The following is a 6,004-nucleotide window of genomic DNA, read 5'->3' as shown; positions in this document are numbered from 1 at the left end:
GGGGCTTATAAACTGTAACATCGGAAAAGGAGCAAGGGAAGGGACCCCTGAAGTACCTGTTGCTGGTGGGTTGAGGGTCTGCTCAGGGGAGAAAGCCAGGGGTCCAGCTCCTCTTAACATGAGATATGAATTTTGATATTTTCTCTTCAAGGAGAAACATTAAAATATCGCCCAACTGCATATCTAGAAGTTGATGAGTCTATCTGGTGTGAACTTTATTATCAATTCATGGGGATTTGTTTGGGGTTATGAAGATCCAACAAGAAAGAAGAGGTGGTGATAGAAATGAGACCGGCCTCCCCAGGTGGCACGATCCATCCCAGTGCAGCGCCCAGCAGTGCTGGGTCAGGTGCGGGCGCCCGCTCGGCAGGGTTCAGAGACGTGTGCTCAGCTCCAAAAACAGTAATGCCTCCGACAGAATGTCAGCACGTTCAGGCTTTGATTCGTATTCAGTGGAGGGTAACCTATTCACCTTCTCCTTTGCCTTTGTCAATCCTAAAGGAAATCAACCCTGAATATTCATTGGAAGGATGGATGCTGAAGCTGAAGCCCCAATACTTTGGCCACCTGATGCGAACAGCCAACTTGTTGGAAAAGACCTTGATGCTAGGAAAGACTGAGGGCAGGAGAAGGGATCAACCAAGGGTGAGATGGTGTCACCAGGTCAGTGGACATGAGTTTGAGCAAACTAAGGAAAGGGAGAGTTTAATAGACACCTAGAACACCCCAGCTAACTCCCCCCTCTGCACATCCAAAAGCACTGTGTACTTGGTCTCTTATTTGCACTATTTTTTTTCCTTCCTTTTTCCCCCCTCATTTTTTTTTTTTTTTTGGCCACATTGTGTGGCTTGTGGGATCTTAGGTCACCAGTGAGGGATTGAACCTGGGCCCCCTGAACTGGAAGCTGGGAGCCTTAACCACTGACTGTCAGGGATGTCCCTACACTCTTTAAGCATGGTTGTGTCTAAGAGTTTTTAAGATAATGTTTCTTTGATGGAATATAAGGTGTTATTTGATACTCACCAAGAAGATGTACCAAGAAAATGTACAGAGATTCTGCTATACTTTATTCCATATCATGTTACAAGAAAACAACAGTGACAGCTGACAAACCATTACGCCTTTCATAATACAGACAAATTACAATTGGTAACAAATATGCAACATGTATTATTCCATTCTCCTTTACTATGTGTCATTTTGAAGGATAATAGTTTTCTGAATGATGCTAGCTCATTTCTTAGGTACCAACTGCCTGTTAGAAAGTACACATTTCAGTGTATCATATAAAAAAAAAGGTAAAAGAAAAATTTAAAAAATCCACTCCCAACTAGAGAATTTAGTTTTCGTATGTGCCTCTAAAATATGCTGCTATAGGAAGGGAATGAGGAAATTGCTTATTTGATTTGATTTTGTTTGGTTTTTGGTGTCTGAGAAAACTGCAAGGCAGTAGCATATATGGTTTCCTCTGCCTACAAGCTGGTAAGGGAGATGGAAGTTCTATGCAATTATGCAGCATATTCCTATGTATAAGGGGCAGGCAATAATCTACCCCAGTATGTACAGCCTAAACATCCTCTTATATAACAAAGATTACAAAACCAATAATATTCACAGGTGATTATCTTGTGTAGACTCATTACCTAAGGTATTGATTACACTGGCTATCACGTACACACTGAGGAAAGGACACCCAGAGACCGTGCTTCCTCTGCAAGCTCGGAGGGTCCTCCGGGGTCTCTTCTTGTCACTCTTGGGAGGTAGAAATAGCTTCTCACCCTTGTGTCACTGGATAGACAGCCATTCCCACCTTATACCCCTGTTTATTTTTATGTTCTGAGTACTGCAAACATTTTTTTTTTCATGTCCTGTGTATCTTGTATTTTTAAGTCAACCAAACTCTTCCTTCAAGACAATGGAAACGAAGTCCCGGGTTTCCTTTTGGAGCACTGTGTGCAGTCATGTCATGCGGATGTAGCTACCATCCTAACATGTTCTAACTATTCCAGCTGCTTGAACTGTGTGAACCTTCATATAAAAATATCTCACAAAACATTCCAGTGCTTTCTCAACAGAATAATAAATCTGCTCGTGAACACAGTCTGGAGTGATTTTCATGGCTGTCCTCAGTGAGAGGAGGGGAAATAAAGGAAAAGTTAGTTGCAAGTGGGAGAGGAAAGAGAAGGAAACTTTGGATGTCCTGTACCAACGGCAAGCAAGGGGAACCAGAAATCTCCTAAGTGAGACCCTTCTGAAACACGTCACTATAATAAAACATATTCCTTCTACTGAGAAGTATCACATTTCATTTTGCAAGAGAAACTGCCAGTAATAGGGTCATAGATCTGTGAATAACTTCACATTTCTAACTGAAGTCTTTAAACATTAAATATCTTCAAATTTTCAAGTTAGAAAGCTTATTATGTAGCAAGACTTCATCATCGGTTGCCCTTCGTTTAAACTTCATTAAGTACAAAAGCTGTGCCTCTCCCCTAAAATGAATAATTCAGACAAATCACAGGAAAGGCTTGTTTTCTGACTGCAGGTCAAGTTTTCTTTCCATACTTATTTTAAGAAATCCTAATGTAAATACACGTGAAGTAAAAATCCCTCTGCAGACTTCCAAAGAGTTGGAATGTGTGAAAGAAGAATGGGAAGGATTTCTAGGTGGCAAACAGTAAACACTCTGGCCCTGGATAGCTTTTCCTCTCTTTAAAATCAACCAGTAAATGGCTTAGCACTTGGAAGCTTACAATGAATGCTACTTTGGGGACAAGATGGATTGTGACCTTAACATCTATACTCACATCCCATGCCAGGGAAAGTACCGTTTTCATGTTAAGATATTCTGGGTCTGATTTCCTAAGTGTTCTGGGTTTGACCACAGAAAAGCTTTTCCTTCACCTGAGGCTCAGGGAAAAGTCTTTGTCAAGCTGGCTGGTAATTCCTATTCTTGATCCTAGAAAGTGCAACTCTCCTCTCTAACAGGAAATGTAAAACTAGGTACACACCAGGATTTCCATGGGAACTGGTGTCCTGAGGAGCTAGGTTTCATGATCTAGGTGAAGCTTCCCAACTTCCCCATTAGCCTCAGTGTTATTTGGCATCTGCAGTGAGGGCTGCCCCGCCAGGAACAGACCTGTGCCAGGCAGCTCTCCCCCGGATCAAAGTCCGCATGTGCAATCCACATCTCGCTCCATGTCACATATTTGCCTTCATTCTCCAAGGTCTCTCAACTTCTTAAACAAGGGAAGCCGGGCCTCTCTTTTTTCCCCCCTTTTCCATCTTGAAAGCAAGACTCCTGCCTTGTTTCTAACACCTGCATCCGTACAGTTATTCCCGGAGACTGTTTACAGTTAGGGTACCCAATGATGCCTTCCAATCAGCTTGGAATGTTTAAAAAAAAAATGTGGTTCAAAGGTGCTTTGGTGTAAATGAGCAAATTTCACACTCTGGATAACTTGGTAATCTGCTTTTTCAATGTTGACTAGTAAAGACAGTACTTGGGGCTCATCCAGAAGATATAATTCTTTTGCACCCATGATTCAAACGTTCTGTTCTTCACTTTTCACCATTTAGAAAATACAAAGCATAAGAAAGTGGATGGAAAAAATAAGATGTTGACAAGACCCAGAAAACACGTAAAAAGTTACCTCCATTTCCAGAGGTTCAAAAGGAAGCGATTTATCCCTGTCTTTGTTCTTAATGTTTCATATTTGTTTCTTCACTTCCAGCCTGCTCGGAGAACAGTCATGCTATGTGGCTTGAAAATGCTAAGCAGATTCCGATATCCTATATAAATGTGCAGTTGTTTCCGAGAAAAAAAAAAAAAAAAAGCACATTTGCAAACGTTCTCAAAAGGGAAGAGACAAGTGGGGCTCCACCGCCAGAGACCAAGTTGTCAAGTCAGTCAGAGAACATGGGTTTGCTTCAGCTACAATTTTCCTTCCTGGTGGCTGCAAAATGTGCACTGCTCTCAAAGAAAACACACATTGTTTTATGCCACTATGTGGCTTTCAAGTACAGACATTACTGAAGAAGTGTGAACACCGAGTGTGTTGTCTTAATGTATTTAAGACATGGCTGGTGAAAGCATAAAAACCTTTACAGAGACGCTGCGGTGCAGAGGGAAATCAAACAAAATCAAACACAAAAGACTGAAAAGAATACATGCCATGTATCAGTAAGCAAAACTTAATCTTCACATAGTTCTTGGAAATCACAAGGTATCCAAATGCGTGCAAGGTTTTAAATAAATTGCAGAGAAAACGGGGTCTTGCCAGCTTCAATTTTCTTCTAAGTGAAATCCACCCCAGGGAGTGAAAGGAAACTGATCCATGATTCCCTTCATATTATTGGCCACTTCATTAATTTTTTTTTTCCTCCCCAGAACGATGACAACTTAATCCTGAAAGGAGGAAAAGAGAAAACTGTTATATGTTAAAAAACAAAACAAACAAATCTTATATCATTCTTTTCCAAAATTACACAAGACATTGAAAGTGGTCAGGCCAAAGCAAGCCTGTCCATTTTTTTTTCCACGGCTACCTTGAGCATTCTCTTTAGCCAAGACAGTGCTTATAATACGATAAACAAATGTTCTGACTGTATTTTCTTCCATTAAAATAATTCACCTCCATGAATTTAAATGGTCTAACCTCCTCTTGGATTATTTAGAGAAAAAGAAATTCAGCAAATCTCCTTCCCCAAGTCATTAGCACTAATACTGGTCTTAATTAAGTGCCTGTGGCATCATACAGATCATTAAAAGGACAGATCATATTCATTTTTTGGACACAAAATAGAAAAACGGATCACATTCTTTTTTTTTTAAAATCCAGTTGCATATAAGTCCACGGTTCCGACTATCAGACCTAGTTTCAGCAGAATGAAAATTGGCCAGCATGACCTGAATTGCCAGACTGTTCCCACCATCCTGCACACAACTGTGGGTTTCCAGTGATGCCTGCTTAAAGTCGGTAACTGCTTCCAAATGGAATGTGAACCACCCAAGAAAGCAGGAATGTTCACTCTGCCTCTCTCTCTGTTTCTTTTTGGCCCTTCAGCATTTTTATTGAGTTTCTAGGATAGGAAAAGAATGTCTTGCTAGGAAGGGTGAAAAGAACGCTGCCAAGGTCAAGGCACACAGCCGAGAGAGTCGATCCATCAGCTCCACGGAGGCCCAGGACCAACTCATTATCTCAGTAGAGAAGCTGGAGGTCACCTGGCCCCTTCCACAGTGCCACATGGTCATCTTCCTGGGCAGACAGGACCCCAAGGCCCCCGTCGAGACCTCAGAGCGCAGCTGCCCTACCGCTGGCCTTGGAGGCTGTGCTGCCAAGCATGCCATCCTGAGTGGCACGACCTTGACCAGGGAAGCAGAAAGCTCCCATCTGACAGCGAGGAACCATTAGAATAGCATCCTTTCCGCCCTCTACTCATCCCCCTCCCCTCATGTACTATAAGGATTTTTAAAAGGTTATCTTCCCACCTTGTTTTAAAAATTGACATGAAATTCATATTACACAAAATTAACCATCTTAAAAGTATACAATCCCTGAGTTGGGAAGATCCCTTGGAGAAGGCCATGGCAACCCACTCCAGTATTCTTGCCTGGAAAATCCCATGGACAGAGGAGCCTGGAGGGCTACAGTCCATGGGGTTGCAAAGAGTCGGACACAACTGAGCGACTGAGCGTGCATGCAAAGCATATAAATAACTGGCATTAGTGCATTCACATGGAGAAGGCGATGGCACCCCACTCCAGTACTCTTGCCTGGAAAATCCCATGGACGGAGGAGCCTGGTGGACTGCAGTCCATGGGGTCGCGAAGAGTCGGACACGATGGAGCGACTTCACTTTCACTTTTCACTTTCATGCATTGGAGAAGGAAATGGCAACCCACTCCAGTGTTCTTGCCTGGAGAACCCCAGGGACGGGGGAGCCTGGTGGGCTGCCGTCTATGGGGTCACACAGAGTCAGACACGACTGAAACGACTTAGCA

The 6,004-nt window shown here is 42.6% G+C and overlaps 1 protein-coding gene across 1 annotated transcript in view; it reads right to left on the bottom strand.

Annotated features, from left to right (window-relative positions):
• Positions 1–1,059: 1,059 nt before the first annotated feature.
• The window catches only part of CDK14 (cyclin dependent kinase 14), a 634,831-nt gene continuing 629,886 nt past the window's right edge, over positions 1,060–6,004 (bottom strand). The window contains exon 15 of the mRNA XM_065939116.1: positions 1,060–4,408. The gene's annotated coding sequence lies outside the window, so the exon portion shown is untranslated. The remainder of the gene's footprint in view (positions 4,409–6,004) is intronic.

The sequence above is a fragment of the Muntiacus reevesi genome, chromosome 6 (genome assembly GCF_963930625.1).
Source record: "Muntiacus reevesi chromosome 6, mMunRee1.1, whole genome shotgun sequence".
Taxonomy (NCBI): Eukaryota; Metazoa; Chordata; class Mammalia; order Artiodactyla; family Cervidae; genus Muntiacus; species Muntiacus reevesi.
The sequence above is the reverse complement of the archived record's forward strand: the minus strand, read 5'-3'. Positions and strand labels throughout refer to the sequence as shown.